Source organism: Bos grunniens, chromosome 2 (genome assembly GCF_055505025.1).
Source record: "Bos grunniens cultivar Pamir isolate PY7600 chromosome 2, Bosgru_T2T1.0, whole genome shotgun sequence".
In the NCBI taxonomy this organism is placed as follows: Eukaryota; Metazoa; Chordata; class Mammalia; order Artiodactyla; family Bovidae; genus Bos; species Bos grunniens.
The window spans coordinates 119,363,397-119,382,211 of record NC_141166.1 but is presented as its reverse complement, the minus strand read 5'-3'; the positions used below and the strand labels follow the sequence as shown (position 1 = coordinate 119,382,211).

The 18,815-nt window shown below is 38.3% G+C and overlaps 2 long non-coding RNA genes across 2 annotated transcripts in view; one reads left to right on the top strand and one right to left on the bottom strand.

Moving 5' to 3' along the window:
- LOC147378655 (uncharacterized) overlaps positions 1-17,242 on the bottom strand; it is a 42,960-nt gene extending 25,718 nt beyond the window's left edge. Inside the window, exon 1 of the long non-coding RNA XR_015148467.1 lies at positions 17,036-17,242. This is a non-coding gene — a long non-coding RNA (uncharacterized LOC147378655). The remainder of the gene's footprint in view (positions 1-17,035) is intronic.
- LOC147378654 (uncharacterized) overlaps positions 1-17,704 on the top strand; it is a 90,164-nt gene extending 72,460 nt beyond the window's left edge. The window contains exons 4-5 of the long non-coding RNA XR_015148428.1: positions 16,682-16,822; positions 17,558-17,704. This is a non-coding gene — a long non-coding RNA (uncharacterized LOC147378654). The remainder of the gene's footprint in view (positions 1-16,681; positions 16,823-17,557) is intronic.
- The last annotated feature ends 1,111 nt before the right edge of the window (positions 17,705-18,815 follow it).

The window sequence follows — 18,815 nt, the reverse complement described above, 5'->3', positions numbered from 1 at the left end:
AGAAATCTGATTCACAAATATGGTTCCTCTGGAAAACATTTTTTTTCTTTTAAAGTAGGAATGTGTCCTGACCCAGGAAAGGATTCTTGATTTAACTTGAGATCCAAAACAACCTGGGGTAACATCATTAAAAAGAGTAAAGTATGATATACTGACAGGATATTTTTCCAGACATGTGAGATATCATATAAAAACACCAATCTTAAAAGCCATGCTCCCCTATAGGTCTTTTTATCACATCCCATGACTCCTAGCAAGATGTTATTAATTCTTTGGGCAGCAGGGGTGCATAGTGAAAGGAATTTATATATTCATGACTGAATAAATGAAGTAGATTTCTCTTCCCTCCCAAACTCATTGTTACTGAAGTGGATTCCCGGAAGTGTTGATCCATTGGTTAGCCAATAAGCTCGAACAGATTGTACTTAGTGCCAATTTGGGGTCACGAGAAAAATGAGTGTGCAGAGGAAACTGCAATGAGAAAAAGCCCCAAGAGAGCAGACATGAGACAGAGACAGAGAAGAGGCCGCAAAGCCTCTGAAAGACTTAGGTTGATTTTCTAGCTCTAGTTGACATGAGCCCCAGCTGAATGCCGGTAGGTGTTCTTGTATTCCATGAGACCTCTGAGTAGCCCTATTCCCCTTTTGTTCCTTTGATGTGAGCTATTTATTGGATCTCTGTTCTTACAACCTGGAAAAGAAAAATAGGGTCCCTTACAGAATATGATGAATAATTGTGTTACAAACTATTTACAATGGGAATCTGCCACTTTACTCTGCTTCATGAACAGCCTGGCCTCTCTGACCTATCTCCTGGGCCTTTTTTTTTTTTTTTTTTTTTTTTTTTAAATTTTACATAATTGTATTAGTTTTGCCAAATATCAAAATGAATCTGCCACAGGTATACATGTGTTCCCCATCCTGAACCCTCCTCCCTCCTCCCTCCCCATACCATCCCTCTGGGTTGTCCCAGTGCACCAGCCCCAAGCATCCAGTATCGTGCATTGAACCTGGACTGGCATCTTGTTTCATACATGATATTTTACATGTTTCAATGCCATTCTCCCAAATCTTCCCACCCTCTCCCTCTCCCACAGAGTCCATAAGACTGTTCTATACATCTTTTGCTGTCTCATACACAGGGTTATTGTTACCATCTTTCTAAATTCCATATATATGCATTAGTATACTGTATTGGTGTTTTTCCTTCTGGCTTATTTCACTCTGTATAATAGGCTCCAGTTTCATCCACCTCATTAGAACTGATTCAGATGCATTCTTTTTAATGGCTGAGTAATACTCCATTGTGTATATGTACCACAGCTTTCTTATCCATTCATCTGCTGATGGGCATCTAGGTTGCTTCCATGTCCTGGCTATTATAAACAGTGCTGCGATGAACATTGGGGTACACGTGTCTCTTTCCCTTATGGTTTCCTCAGTGTGTATGCCCAGCAGTGGGATTGCTGGGTCATAAGGCAGTTCTATTTCCAGTTTTTTAAGGAATCTCCACACTGTTCTCCATAGTGGCTGTGCTAGTTTGCATTCCCACCAACAGTGTAAGAGGGTTCCCTTTTCTCCACACCCTCTCCAGCATTTATTATTTGTAGACTTTTGGATCACAGCCATTCTGACTGGTGTGAAATGGCACCTCATAGTGGTTTTGATTTGCATTTCTCTGATAATGAGTGATGTTGAGCATCTTTTCATGTGTTTGTTAGCCATCTGTATGTCTTTTTTGGAGAAATGTCTATTTAGTTCTTTGGCCCATTTTTTGATTGGGTCATTTATTTTTCTGGAGTTGAGCTGTAGGAGTTGCTTGTATATTTTTGAGGTTAGTTGTTTGTCAGTTGCTTCATTTGCTATTATGTTCTCCCATTCTGAAGGCTGTCTTTTCACCTTGCTAATAGTTTCCTTTGTTGTGCAGAAGCTTTTAAGGTTAATTAGGTCCCATTTGTTTATTTTTGCTTTTATTTCCAATATTCTGGGAGGTGGGTCATAGAGGATCCTGCTGTGATGTATGTCAGAGAGTGTTTTGCCTATGTTCTCCTCTAGCAGTTTTATAGTTTCTAGTCTTACGTTTAGATCTTTAATCCATTTTGAGTTTATTTTTGTGTATGGTGTTAGAAAGTGTTCTAGTTTCATTCTTTTACAAGTGGTTGACCAGATTTCCCAGCACCACTTGTTAAAGAGATTGTCTTTAATCCATTGTATAATTTTGCCTCCTTTGTCAAAGATAAGGTATCCATATGTGTGTGGATTTATCTCTGGGCTTTCTATTTTGTTCCATTGATCTATATTTCTGTCTTTGTGCCAGTACCATACTGTCTTGATAACTGTGGCTTTGTAGTAGAGCCTGAAGTCAGGTAGGTTGATTCCTCCAGTTCCATTCTTCTTTCTCAGGATCGCTTTGGCTATTCGAGGTTTTTTGTATTTCCATACAAATTGTGAAATTATTTGTTCTAGCTCTGTGAAGAATACTGTTGGTAGCTTGATAGGGATTGCATTGAATCTATAGATTGCTTTGGGTAGTATACTCATTTTCACTATATTGATTCTTCCAATCCATGAACATGGTATATTTCTCCATCTATTAGTGTCCTCTTTGCCTTTTATCCACATTTTTTGCTTTTCTTGTGGATAAGAATTACACAGAGAAGAAGGTATTTGAACTCAAATCACACTGTTTTAACTTGAGCAAATATTGTCTTTAATCAGTTGAACTCCCTTTAAGGAATGGAAACTACCATTTAAGTACAATTGCATGTGCAAAGATCTTAACATCATTAGTTCTTTAGTCCTCACGACTTTGTAAGGTTCAGACTCAGGGAGGTCCATTGGCTTGTTCAATGATCCAAGTTAGAAAATGTTAATGTTTACATGTAATCTACATCTCTATTTCTTAGTTCAAAACTTTTTCAATGACACGAGTGACTCACAAAATACAGTACATTGATTAAATATATGCTATCCAAGATTATTTTAAATATATTATGAAGAAATATTTTATAAAGTTACACATTTACTTTAATATATTAGAAAAATAATTAGAATCAGATCTTAGTGAATATATATATATATACATGTATATAGTAAATAATAGTACAGATGGCATGTAGATATGACAAAAATCTTAAAGAGATGATTGAAATTTCAAACTTTCATCAAGTTCATATCAAGTTCCTGTGAAATGATAAACATCTTGAAAATCTGTTCAAAAGTGATCCAGTGGCCATATTAAATTCAGATTTGGATGTAAACTAAATATGTTAGGCAAGAAGTCTGTCTCCATATTATGTTGAAATGGTTCATATATAAAAAGCATTGTCACATTTTTTTCTAAATTTCACTAGTGTCATTGCTATTAAAGATATTAAAATACAAAAATACAATATTTCTCTGCATCTAATACAAGTGCATCAAAATTTTTGAGTAATAATATAAGCAAACACTATAAACTGTTCTAAAGTTTTAGCAGATATTAAAAAGACTCAAAAACTTTGAACATTTTGAGAATGGTTTCCAGGTAAATAATAAGACAGGGTAATGTTATAACGAAGGTCAAGGGGCTTCAACTTCTAAAGAAATATAATAATCCTTCAGTGATATGCCTGGTGTGTCATACTCAAATGATGAAATGGATCTGGAAAACGAAAATGACCAAGAAACCAAAATGGTTAGTTACCAACAATCTGAACACAAACCACAGGAACATTTTCAGCCAAATAGAATATTCTTCTCATATTATGTCTGAATATCCTTCAGACTGAAATGTGCAATGAAGGGGATTTCTGACACTGAATGCTTAGATGCATGGGGGCCAGAGTATAGTGGCATAGGACCAGATTAAGAAGCAGTCCTGATTCTATTCTCCTAGTTCCATCTTCTACTGAGAGTCTTTGGGTAAAGCTTTCATCATCTGAAGTCTCCATTTCATTGTATCAGAAGCCATGAATAAAAATATCTACATGCTTAGGTCAAAAGATTATTGTTAAAGTCCATTTTACATTGTGATGTGCTACCTGCTAAGCAACGTTATGCTTAGAAAAATAGTTTAAAAGAAGGCTTACGTTTTCTTCCTTATAATGAGCTTTACTTGCCTTACTGTCTCCTATTGGTGTATTTCTTTTAAGAAGGGCAATTATTCTGGAACACAGAATAGCACTCAAAATTTGAAAGTTGGGAGAGTAGCATGGAAACTTATACATTATCATATGTAAAGCAGGCAAAAGCTTTTGACTGTGCAGATCATAACAAACTGCAGAACATTGTTAAAGTGATGGGAATACCACACCACCTTACATGTCTCCTAAAGCTGAGCGCCAAAGAATTGATGCTTTTGAACTGTGGTGATGGAGAAGACTCTTGACTGTCCCTTGGACTGCAAGGAGATGCGACCAGAACATCCTAAAGGAAATTAGTCCTGAATATTCATTGGAAGGACTGGTGCTGAAGCTGAAACTCCAATACTCTGGTCACCTGATGTGAAGAACTGACTCATTGGAAAAGACCCTGATGCTGGGAAAGATTGAAGGCAGTAGGAGAAGGGACAATAGAGGATGAGATGGCTGGATGGCATCACCGACTCGATGGACATGAGTTTGAGTAAGCTCCGGGAGTTGGTGATTGACAGGGAAGTCCGGCATGCTGCAGTCCATGGGGTCACAAAGAGTAGGACACGAATGAGTGACTGAACTGAACTGAACTGAGAAACCTGTATGCGGGTCAAAAAGCAACAGAACCAGACATGGAAGAGAGGACTGGTTCAAAATTGGGAGAGGAGTAAGACAAGGCTGTATATCATCACCCTGTTGATTTTACTTATATGCAGAGTACATCATATGAAAGGCCAGACTGGATGAATTACAAGCTGGAATCAAGATTGCCAGGAAAAATACCAACAACCTCAGATATGCAGATGATACCACTCTAGTGGCAGAAAGCAAAGAGGAACTAAAGAGCCTCTTGATGAGGGTGAAAGAGGAGAGTGAAAAAGCTGGTTTAAAACTCAACATTTGAAAACCTAAGATCATGGCATCTGGTCCCATCATGTCATGGAAAAGCAGAAGGGGAAAAAGTAGAAACAGAGACAGATTTTAGTTACCTGGTTTCCAAAATCACCACTGCGGTGACTGCAGCCATGAAATTAAAAGACGGTTGCTCCTTGGAAAGAAAACTATGACAAATCTCGACAGTGCATTGAAAAGCAAAGACATCACTTTACTGACAAAGGTCCATGTAGTCAAAGCTATGGTTTTTCCAGTAGTCATGTACAAATGTGATAGTTGGACCATCAAGAAGGCTAAGCACTGAGGAATTAATGATTTTGAACTGTGGTACTGGAAAAGACTTGAGAGTCCCTTGGACTGCAAGGAAATCAAAACAGTCAATCCTAAAGGAAATCAGCCCTGAATACTTATTAGAATGACTGATGCTGAAGCTCCAAAACTTTGGCCACCTGATGGGAAAAGCTGACTCATTATAAAAGACCCTGTTGCTGGGAAGGATTGAGGGCATGAGGAGAAGGGGACAACAGAGGATAAGATGGTTGGATGGCATCACCGATTCAATGGACATGAATTTGAACAAACCCCAGGAGATATTGAAGGGCAAAGAAGCCTGGCATGCTGCAGTCCACAGAGTTGCAAAGAGTTGTACATGACTTAGCAACTACACAACAACAACAAAATAGATAGCTGGTGGGAAGTTTGCAACAGCCTGATGGGGTAGGTTGTGGTGAGAGGTGAAGGGAGGTTCAAGAAGGAGGAAATATATGTATTATGGCTGATTCTCATTGTTGTATGGAAGAAGCCAACACAATATTGTAAAACAATTATCCTCCAATTAAAAATAAATTTGTAAAAAATTTAAGGTTGGGGACATGTTTACAATGGGAGATAGGGAAATCCTATATTAAAGAAGGGATTGTTTTTTCAAAGACCCATTATAGCAGATTAGGTGGTTTACTGGATGAGATGGTCCAGCTTAAAAAACTGCACTTGGAATTCTAAGGAGGAATGTGTTTATCTTTCACAACATAGGCTCCACTAGCCTGGTGAACTATTTGAAGTAAGGAATTCATGCTCTGCATCTGGCTCATGCCAGTCATCACTAGCTGGTTTGAAAATGCTGCCTCTCCTTTCTTTTATTGACAACGTGGATCTTGCTGAGGTTCTGAAAGTCTGTGTAATTGTTTTTTTTTTTTTAATTTTATTTTATTTTTAAACTTTACATAATTGTATTAGTTTTGCCAAATATCAAAATGAATCCATCACAGGTATACATGTGCTCCCCATCCTGAACCCTCCTCCCTCCTCCCTCCCCATACCATCCCTCTGGGTCATCCCAGTGCACTAGCCCCAAGCATCCAGTATTGTGCATTGAACCTGGACTGGCATCTCGTTTCATACATGATATTTTACATGTTTCAATGCCATTCTCCCAAATCTTCCCACCCTCTCCCTCTCCCACAGATTCCATAAGAATTGTTTTGTTTTCTAAGTCCTCATAGAGTATTTTTTCAAGGTAATATCATTCTAGAAGAAGCTTTAATCAACAGGCTTGCCAAGTGAGATGGATGCTCAGTTACATGTAAATATAAAAGGCCTTTTTTTTTCCTTTTTAATTACCTTAGAAATAGTTCTGTATGCCTTGATAAACTGACTTCACTTTTACCTAAGATAAACACTGCCCTTGAAAATCACTTGATACCTTTTGCCCTTGGTTAGATGTCAAATCTGATGAACATTTCTAAAAGCCATTTCTCTTTCAAATGACCTATGGAGGTTGCTTCCAGTACTGAGATTCTAAATTGCCTTTTATTTCTCAGTAATATGCTTCTGCTCCACTATATGGAAGAAAGGTTGCTTATTATACCCTCTAGTGGTGATTGTGACATTCTTAAAAATATTTTTATTGCATTCTTTGCCCTTTTCCTATAAACTTGCTATATATTTACTTTAAAATATATGTATATGATTCTTTGACTTTATACTGTAAACTGTACAGTATAAAAGAAATTTATCAATCTATGCTGCTGCTGCTGCTGCTGCTAAGTCACTTCAGTCATATCTGACTCTGTGCGACCCCATAGACAGCAGCCCACCAGGCTCCCCTGTCAAGATACAAAAAATGTAAATCATTTGCATTACATTTAGTGTTTATAAATACATCAAAAATAGGTTTATAGATTGATCCATTTTCCTCACATTTCATATACTCCAGTTTTATTCCAATTTTAAATATATGTCTTATTCTTCTCTTCCATTTGGAATAGTCAGTAAGCAGTTATTCACACCACTGGAGGAAGTATATATAGACTTCTACATATCCCAAAATGTCATTATATTTTGGTTTAGAGTCCTTCTTTACTCATACTTAGTCATGAGTACATCTCATTTTCTAAGAATTCACATTTGAAATTAAATAAGGAAGCCACCCATGGAACTTCTGATTCTACAGGAACTAGGAATTTGTCACTCCTTCCTTTTCCACTCTGCCTTCTCCACCCCAAAAAGGACAAGGGAACATTTTTTAAATTGAGGATAAATACACATTTTGAAAGAACATCTGCCAAGATTGTTGCTATGTCTCTGTCTACATTCTTCTCAGGTAAAAATTTAATTAGGTATTTTCTTCTAAACTTCTTGCTTTCAAATTCCTAATCAGTTACAGTTTGTATATAGATGATGAGAATAAAGACAGTTAAGAAAAATAAAGGAGACAAGCAGAACAGGTGGTTCTCAACAAAAACTTGAAATTAAGAGTTGTCTGCAACTGAGAGTAATCAAGAGATAACCATAAATTAAAATGACTTTAATAAATAGATAAAAATGTCTTGTTTCTGGATAAAAAAGACTCAGTATTTTGAGATATCAATTTTCCTAGATTAATCCATAAATTAATTGACAATCCAGTAGAATGTTAATATACTTTGATCAAAGTATATTTTGACCAAAGTATTTATGTATGTTTCTAAAGTTTATCTGAAAGAATATGCAAATGAAAATAGCCAAGAAGAGCAAAATTAAAATAAGGATACTAGAGGGAAGGACTAGATTTAATGTGTTTGAATATGATATGAAGCTGTAATGAAAAAAAGCATGTTATGAGCCTGCTAAAAGAGACGGGTATCAGTGGAATAGGAAAAACAAACAGTGATATTTTAGTAAATGCTAATACTGACATTTTGAATTGGTGAACAAAGAAGGATTAAAACAACTATTTGGAGAAAAACTACAAAATCTTCCTTCTTTTCTCTTCACATCAAAATATATTCCCGTTAGATCTATGAGTTAAATTTTGAAAGACAAAATACTAGAAATAAATAAGAATTAGTATTTTAGTAAGTCTTGGAGTTAGGAAGGCATTTATGAGCATGTGAAACCCAGAGACCATAAAGAAAAATATCTGTAAATATACTACTGCATATATTTAATTGTTGGACTTATTCATAAAAATATTTCATAATTATAGTCAGAAGTCCAAAACTGGAGAAACATTCATGTTTGTGAAGACAAAGTGCTAATTTTCTAATTTACAAAGAGCTCTCTTTTGTCACTAAGAGAAAGAAAACCCAATAGAAAAATTGGCAAAGTATTTAAATCAGAAAACCACAGATGAACAAATATAAATGAACTGAAAACAATGAAAAATCTTGCACCACTTCACTAATGAATACAGAAACACAAATCTAAATAAGCTTAAAAATCTCATCTGATCAACTTGGAAAAGATGAAAAGAGTTGGTAATGCAGAATGTTTAACGTAGTGAATTTCGGCACTGTAAGTAGGAATGTAAATTAATATAATATTTTGGGGGGTAAAGTTGGCAATATTTATTAAAATGTTTCTGACTCAGTTATTTCACTTCTACAATTTTAGGACTTTATTCTACAGAAATACTTCACATGAATATTCAGAGATATATGTATAAAGCTGTCTTTATATTATTAAAAAATGACCCAAATACCACTGTGGAAGAAAGTATGGCATGTCCTCCTAAAGATAAATAAATAAACGTAGTAACTTAATATAACATGGTAATTTCACATGATCTAGCAATTCCACTTCTGGGCATATACCCAAAAAAACCATGAAAGCAGGGACTCAGATGCTTGTACACCCATGTTCAAGCATTATTCTCAACTGCCAAAGGTAAAGACAATCCAAGTGTCCATCTGTGAATGGATAAATAAAATATATTACAGTTTGACCCTGAACAACACAGATTTGAATTGCCTGGGTCCATTTATCGGAGAAGGCAATGGCACCCCACTCCAGTACTCTTGCCTGGAAAATCCCATGGATGGAGGAGCCTGGTGGGCTGCAGTCCATAGGGTCGAGAAGAGTCAGACACAACTGAGCGACTTCACTTTCACTTTTCACTTCCCTGCATTGGAGAAGGAAATGGCAACCCACTCCAGTGTTCCTGCCTGGAGAATCCCAGGATGGGGGAGCCTGGTGGCTGCCGTCTATGGGGTCACACAGAGTCGGACACGACTGAAGTGACTTAGCAGCAGCAGCAGGGTCCATTTATACATGAATTTTTTTTTTCAGTAGTAAATACTGCAGTACTGCATTATCTGCGGTTGGTTAAATCTGTGGATGTGAAATGGCAATATGGAGGAAACTTGGATATGGAGGGCCAAATATAAGTTACACATGGATTTTTGACTGCATAGAGTGTTGATACTTGGAATGATGTACAAAATGCATTGTGAAGTGAAATGAAGAAATGGAAGTGGAAATTGCATTATAGTTGTTTTATATATTTCTTTTATAAAATAATGATACATCCAGTTAACCAAGGGTAAGTCTATCTAAACTATATGATAGAAAAATCACCTTTGTGATTGTCTTCTTGGAAATATGGAGTCAGATCGCACTCTTGTACCTATGAGTTGGGTTTCCTGTAAGCAATGAATATTCTCTGCTGTCAATCATACTAGGAAGAGATTGATTCATCCAGGGACAGAAAATGGGGACATAGTGAGCAAGAATTAATTAGACTGTGATAAGGAAAATATTTTCCTCCTTTCTCTGGGCTTGAGAATTGCCAGACTAGGAGCCCTGCCCTTGTGCTCTATCATATGGAGACAATTTGATGACAAGTTAGGAAGGTGTCTTCTCTGGTGCCTCAGAGGGTAAAGCATCTGCCTGCAATGTGGGAGACCTGGGTTCGATCCCTGGGTCAGGAAGATCCCCTGGAGAAGGAAATGGCAACCCACTCTGGTACTCTTACCTGGAAAATCCCATGGACAGAGAAGCCTGATAGACTACAGTCCATGGGATCACAAAGAGTCAGACACAGCTGAGCAACTTCACTTCACTTCACTTCACTTAGGAAGGTGGTTCAACCCATAGAGGACCCAAAGAAGGCTAGACACGAGCTGTAGCAGCAATTTATTTTTCATATCGGACTTCCCTTCCATTTGTCCCTGTCCTTCTATAAGGTCAGCAGGCTGAAGAAAAATTATTGGAGAGGCTGTGTCCATGCTAGTGGACAGTGGTAACTGCCAAAGAGCTCCCATGTCCTGTGCAGTAAAGATGGTGAGTTTCATCTCCAGAGCAGAGAGGGGCAGTTTAACAGGAAGAGAGGACCAGAAGGGAAGAACCTCAGGGACATGTTCTTTAGAAGATGTTAGGTACCGAAAACCATTAGAAACATATGAGAAACAGTCTTTGCAGGAGATTCTTCTTCATCACTGAGAAGCTTGGGGAGAGGTCCCACCATCACGGTTTGGATTAGAATAATTTTAATCCAGATATTATCTTGGGTCTTTCTGACCTTTAAAGATGGTTCAACACCCAGCTTCGATGTCAAGTCCGGTAGATTTCAAAACTGTCCCAAAGGTTCTGTGAATTCAAGGGGATAAGGCAGGAAAGAAGGGACTTACAACTCATGGCTCCCTCTAGTGTGGACTCCCTCTGCTGCTGCTGCTAAGCTGCTTCAGTCGTGTCTGACTCTGTGTGACCCCATAGACGGCAGCCCACCAGGCTCCCCCATTCCTGGGATTCTCCAGGCAAGAACAATGGAGTGGGTTGCCATTTCCTTCTCCAGTGCATGAAAGTGAAAAGTGAAAGTGAAGTCTCTCAGTCATGTCTGACTCTTTGCGACTCCATGGACTGCAGCCTACCAGGCTCCTCCGTCCATGGGATTTTCTAGGCAAGAGTACTGGAGTGGGGTGCCATTGGACTCCCTCTGCCTAGCCTCAACATGGCTTTGACACTCAGCCCCAGGACCTGTTCTCACAAGGAAAGCTGATTCACACCAAGCATTCTGTGGATCTAACAATCTTTACTATACCACTAGGAGTCATGGAAGAGGTGGCATCACCACTGCATACAAATGACATGAAGCCCCCATGAGAGACCCTGGTCTCTGTGCTTCTTGGTACCTCAGCACCGTGGACTCTCTTAACTCCTCCTTGTATATTCTCACAGTCTCCTTTCTCCTCCCCCTCATTTATTTCCCCCTGATTATTTCTTCTCCACCCTTCCCTCTGCCAATGTTTAAATGAAAAAAGAACTCTCCTTGTCTCACACAGAGCAGTTCTTCCCTGTTCTCTGGGTATCACATCTTGGCCAATCACTCTAAGGGTTCACCTTTCAACTCAGTCATTAATTAAGGTCTTAGGCATCTTTTCATGTGATTTTTGGCCATCTATATGTCTTCTCTGAAGAAATGTTTATTTAGCTCTTGTATCCATTTGTTGATTTGAGTTGTTTGCTTTTTTAATATTGAGCGGCATGAGCTGTTTGTGTATATTAGAGATTAATCCCTTGTCAATTGCCTCATTTGCAAATATTTTTTCCCATTCTGTGGGTTATACTTTTGTTTTGTTTATGATTTCCTTTGCCCTGTAAAAGCTTCTAAGTTTAATTAGGTCCCATTTGTTTATTTTTGCTTTTATTTTCGTTACTCTAGGAGGCGAATTCAAAAAACATTGCTGCACTTAATGTCAAAGAGTATGCTGCGCATGTTTTTCTCTAATGGCTTTATAGTATCAAGTCTTACATTTAGGCCTTTAATCCATTTTGAGTTTATTTTTGTGTATGGGGTCAGAGAATGTTCAGATTTCATTCTGTTACATGTGGTTATCCAGTTTTTCCAGCACCACTTACTCAGTGTTAGTCACTCAGTCACATCCGACTCTTTTTGACCCTATGGACTGTATTGCCTGCCAGGCTCCTCTGTCCATGGAATTCTCCAGCAAGAATACTGGAGTGGGTAGCCATGCCCTTCTCCAAAGGTCTTCCTGACCCAGGTATCAAACCCAGGCCTCGTTCATTGCAGGCATTCTTTACCATCTGAACCAGAGACTGTTTTTTTCCATTGTTTATTCTCACCTCCTTTGTCATAGATTAATTGATGGTGAGTGTGTGGGTTTACTTCCAGGCTTTCTGTCCTGTTCTTGAATTCTCACAAAAAAGGATATATTTCTTTCCTCTGGAACTTCAGAAATCTACCTCTTGCCCTTGGGGAGCTCACAGTGCACAGAATGAAGGTATGAACCCCAGTGTGATACAACTGATCAGTACAGCTTGTTTCACTAGCAATCCAAAGAACGGAGATGTCTAATTGCATTATCTGTGTTTGTCAAATTAATTTTATATTGCTGTGAAATATTTTCTGAGTGACAATAGACCTACTTCCTGTCTCCCTAGAACCACAAGTTGCCAGAAGTTCCTAGTTTTGATGGATCTCCCTAATGGGGTCCTTCTAATAAAACTGGCATTTGATGTTCTCTGTCATTCATGCTGCAATTTATTTTTTGTTAGGTTTTAATTGAAAACATCCACATATTTCCTCTGGAGCTATAATGCCAAGGAGCCAGTTATAGTAGTAGGCATACTGTCCTGCTCATCCTGATAAGAAAGCCAGGGATTTTTAAGTCCACCTGTTTCTCCCCCTAGATTTAGAATGTAAATTCTTTCTACATATTTATGAAACAAGACAAGCTGATAGCAAGAGCACTACTCAGTAATTGGAAAGTCAGTTACTTTTTATCTCTTGGTTAAAAAGAGGAAGTAGGTCAGTTCTTTGTTAATAGCAAATACTATTTAGGATGATACATCATCATAGGATGATACAAATTACTAGGGGAAAGACATTGTAAAGTTGATTTTCAAGAAAGAGACAATAGCTAACTTTTTCTTTAATATATTAAGACTGCAGTGACCAATTTTTCAGTAATCAAAGTCTGAATCCTTTTTTGTTCAAACTAATTTTTTAATTAGTTTTTTTTTGATAACCTTACCAAAAAAACTAACAAAAACTAAACTAACTCAGCAAGCCATTTTCACTACTCAGATCAAGCACCTGCTAGAAGGGTTTGTTCAGATGCATTTGTTGCTGTTCAGTTGCTAAGTCGTGTCCATGCATCTGAACATATTTCAGCCATATACCACAAGTGTATGTGATGGAGAGAGAAATATAAATGTGAGAATAAAATATTTATGGCATGGAATTACTCATGCCCATTTGTTTATATAGCCTTCTGTGTGTGTTTCTATCACAGACGTGAAACTAAAATTCAAGTAGATCCCTCTGCATTTGAGTCTTCTGGTGAGGAAATTTAAATTGCCCATCTACTAATTTTTTTTGCATTTGAGATAAATCATGAGGTATTTATAAATATCATTTCAAAGGCTAAGAGATGGTATCTGGGTATTTGGCTTATTACTAAACCAAGAAGAAGTTTGTTTTAGAAGTAATATGATTCTCCAACAGCCTCCATGTTTGCATACATCAGAACTGATGGCAGTTTGGAAGCCAAATACAAAAGCAAACATTTCTCAGGAAGAACTACAATTTGCTGCCATCCATGTCTATCAAACTCAGGGTGAAACATTACCGAAAACCTACTTCTCAGCCTTGATCCTAAATGGCTTAGAAGGCTGGTGACCTCACCCTTTGATGTTTAAAAAAGGAGGAAACTATATTTCAACCAAAGAGGCCACAAAACATTAAAACTGCTCAAACTGGAAATTTCCACAACATCTGACAACACACCAAAAGCCACTGAGACAAACATGCTCTCAAGTGCTGTCCTGCTTCCAGTTTCCTGTGCTTTCTGCAAGTACTTCCGTTTTTCAATCTGCTTCTGGAGAATGCTGGCCACTGTTTCAGGGAAAATGCTTCCGTGACTATTGTAACGAGCCGAATTCTTGCCCAGACCAGGGAGATCCTAGACACTAGCCTGTGGACAACTGCTGCAAGTGAAGTCAGGAATCTGATCCACAGGAGCAGCTTTTAGGTCTGTCATTGTTTCAGAGTCCATGAGCTTTGAGACTGGGAATTAAAGCAAGAACACTAGAGACTGAGTGCCTAACTCCTATCAGTGCCTAACCATCTTCAAAGATGCGAGAACTCAGCTCTGAGCGCATTTTCAGTAGTTCTTTGTTTGCTGTTTCCACAATTAATGAATGCCCCTTTAGATTCTGCAGTTCTGTAAATCCGTGGATGATTTAACCTGAATCATGACCCTATTACTTGGTAGTTAAGAAGAATGACTACGAATAGGATAGACTCAGTAGAGTTGAGTCTCCCAAGGATATTTGTCAGTTATTGCTGATCCATTGGACTTCCATGGCCCTCAACCCTCAGTTGTTTATATTCCTGAAACATTTGAATCCTTTATGTGATCTATTTTCAGAATGCTGCTGCTAAGTCTCTTCAGTTGTGTCTGACTCTGTGGGACCCCATAGACAGCAGCCCACCAGGCTCCCCCATCTCTGGGATTCTCAAGGCAAGAACACTGGAGTGGGTTGCCATTTCCTTCTCCAATTTTCAGAATAGATCAGCCAATTTAATTTGTAGTTACATTGGAACATGAACTTAGATTTTTGATGTCACAACTCTTGGTAGACTCCTCTGGAAGATGATCATAATAATAACTAGCATTCGGTGAGCTCTTCCTATGTGGTAGCTCTTTTACAGACATCATTTGTCACAGAAATTCTGGGAGACAGGCACTAATATTAGCCCTACTATACAGATGATTAAACAGAATCAGAGAGATTAAGTTACTATCCCAAGGTCACACAGTGGTTGAACTGAGACTTGAACCCAAGCAGTGTAACTGCAGAAACTGTATCTCTGTAAAAGTCAAGTAAGGTGTAATCCCCTGACCAGAATGTCTGGGAAAAAAATTAAATGCTCCAAGTTGTAGGATGACTGAATAAATTATGGTTTACCCATGCAATGAAATATCAGGTAATAATAAAACAAAATAATAGTTTTATGAATATGCAATGGTATGAGAAAATGTTAAAATGTAACATTAAATGAAAAAGGGCTGCACAGTAAAATCTCAATTTTGTACTTAAGAAAAATAGATAATAGAATGCCAATGTTGATTATCTCTAGAAATTGGATGAAAGCTGATTTTAGTTTTTTCTTTATGCTTCTCTGTATCTTCTAAATTTTTGGAAGTGGCCATTATCAGGTAAGCGAGCTCAGTCATGTCCAACTCTTTGCAACCCCATGGACTATACGGTCCATGGAATTCTCCAGACCAGAAACTGGAGTGGGTAGCTGCTCCCTTCTCTGGGGGATCTTCCCAACCCTGTGGAAGTGGTCATATATCCAAAAATTAAGGTATAGTGAAGCATGAAAATGTCTGAAATTCGCTTCTCCTAATTTCTAGCGTTGAAGAAAAAGGAGTCCATTTCTGTTTTGTCTGAGACAGTGATGTCCACCTGTACCCAGAGGTATGTGGCCTCTTATCCAGACCTTTGTCTGGATTAGACTCCTTAATTTTCATAAGAAAATGTCAATTCTACCACCAGCTCAGCTGACACTGATACATGTGTCCTTCATTGTCCTCATAGATTATCTATACTCGAGCATCTCTCCACAGAGGATAACCTTGAACTCTGCTGTCCCAAACAGAGAGCTTCATTACTTTATATATGTTTATATATTATATTCATGTGTATTATTATATCTGAATATATATTATATATTCAGATAAAACTCCCAGATGGCCATATTGTCTATTTCTCTGGGACTTAACATTTTATCATTGATCCTTACAACTGTATCCTACAACCACCTTGCCGAGCTCCTCACAAAATTACGTTTGCTGAGCTGAGTTTAGCCCCAAAACCATGTGCTTGCAGTGAAGAATCTTATAAGTAAGAGCCCTATTGCATTAAATGTAGAAGAACTGTTGAAATAGTTGTTCACCATATCATTACATTATAAAAGGGAATTTTTCCCAAGTCAAAAGTCATCATGATCTTTCTAAGCAATAGATTTGTTTTAATCTTATGGACACTATAATTTGTATCATCAACTTAAAAATCACAGACCACAAATAACCCTCTGTCTTAGCTGCTGTAAAGTCCTGGGCCAGATACATGGTGTTCCTCCAACAAATGTCCAGATGCTTGTTTGTTGAACTGATCTCTGATTTTCTTCTGGCATTGACTTTCTCCTTTTTTTTTTTTTTCTTTTCATTTTTATGTGCTCCTTCAAACCATATGAGGAAGGGGAGAGAAGAAATAAATGGATAGATAAATGAATAAAAGCAAATTTGTGTTGAGAACTTATGGCTGATTTCAAATCAGCACAATGAGCATGAGAGTTTTCTCCCTTCATCTGTTTTTCTAGAACAATTTACAGAGATTCAAGAGTTGGTGACATGATTTTCCCCACCACTATTTGTTTTAAAGAAAAATGACAGAGGTCAAGTCCCGGGTTCATGTACTGCTCTGACAAGATCCACTGTGACACTGGGAGCACCCTAACAGGAACTGTTTTCTCAGGAAACAGGCCAACTGCTTTGATCTCAAGTGGACAAATCAGAAAGGCAGGTAGGAGTGACTTGTTCCTCTGTAATTTTACAAGCTCAAATTCTACATTGCATCCAGTTGTTTCACAAGCTCCTGTACTTACAAACTTTCAACTTCAGAAAAGTGAACACAAAGCCCCATATGAGAACAAAGGCATGCAGGCTCTGCCTTCCCCACAACAACAGTCTGATCACTTGAGCAGAGCACTCTTGCTCCCGGTACCAATAAATTTACCTGCTCACACGTGAAACAGCTTCTGCAGTTGCTTTCCTCATTACCTTGTCCTCGCAGGATTTCCATCATCTGATGTTTTTTTCCATTCAGTCTTTAAGTAAGGTGTTTCACCTTCCCCTGGAGGCAGCACTTGATCTCTTTCTTTCCTGTAAACAGCAGTGTGGCCTGTCTTAACATTCTCTCCAGAACAATTTTTCTCTCTAAAGTGCTGAGTCACTGAAGGGAGGAAGAGACATTCTGTGGGCAGCAGTAGTCAACTGAGAAAACAGAATCATTTCCCAGGACTTAAAAGGGTACTTTCAAGAGTGAGCAAATTCGAAAAGTGGGCAAGAAGTTCGTTCAGGGTGAAAGGTACAAAGTCCTTTTCACATAGTCTGTGGAAGATCATCTTTCATAAATGAAAAAGGAGCGAGTGGAAAATTCCTTTATTTTGCAGCAGCGGGGTAGTGCATCAGCCCTGGGCTGGGATTGCAGAGAGTTCTCTTGAGTTCTTAGCCTTCCTTTCTGGCCTCTGCCTTTCAGTTTTTCACCAGTTCAATGGGAAGATGACCTCTGCTCCTACTGTAAGAGAAGGGTACCGACAGACTGAGTGTATGGGAGTTCTGAGTTTTGGGACACCTGAATTTGACTGTTGATCTTCAAATATCCACTGCTTCAAAATCAGTCTAGGTACATTTGAACTTTTTATTTTGTATTTCTCAAAGGCTACTGAATTAAACTGTTTGAGAATGAAGTGGGCAGGATATACAGGAAAATTCTAACACTATAAAGCTTTTAAAATGGAGACTGATGGCAATTTCTTGTGAATCAAAAATATCGCAAAATAAAAACAGTTTAAAAATGATTATTAGCCCTACCCAAACTCAGGGTGGCTTCCCATACAGTAATGTGTGTGATATTTCCACAGCCTCCTTTTCAAACCCTGATGCTGCTGCTGCTGCTATGTCGCTTCAGTCGTGTCCGACTCTGTGCGACCCCAGACACCGCCTCCTACCAGGCTCCCCAGTCCCTGGGATTCTCCAGGCAAGAACACTGGAGTGGGTTGCTATTTCCTTCTCCAATGCATGAAAGTGAAAAGTGAAAGTGAAGTCACTCAGTCTTGTCCGACTCTTAGCAACCTCATGGACTGCAGCCTACCAGGCTCCTCCGTCCATGGGATTTTCCAGGCAAGAGTACTGGAGTGGGTTGCCATTGCCTTCTCTGTTTCAAACCCTTCCCGTATCCAAATCATCACACAGCTACCATTTGAGTACATGGTCTCATTATAAATATATTATCTTACCCATCCTGGTTAGAACCATATGAGGTAGGTATAATTAGCTCATATTTCCAATAAGAAAACTGAGGCTCATAAAAGTCAGGTAATTTGTCTAAAATTACGAGACAGTAGAAACGGATGCCTGGCCTAGCTGAACTCAAAGCCACTCTATTTCCATTGTTTGGCTGGCTAATCTGCTACACTGATCTCTGTCTAACTTCCTACTTGCAGTCATTCTATGGAAAAAGTGTAAAGTTTGGAGCTGTATTCCTTAATCATTCACTGTATAACCAGTGATGGTACATAGCTGTCCAGGCTTTAATTTCCTCAGGTCTAAAATATGGATAACAATGCCTACCTAATGTTAAAACCATTAAATGAGATAATATATTTAAAACATGGGCCAGTATCTGGCTCATACTAATTGCTTAATAAGTATAAGAATATGGCCATATCATCCTTTACTTACACTAAAATGCTCCAGTATTAAAATTCTTAAAAAAATAAAATAAAATTCTTTAT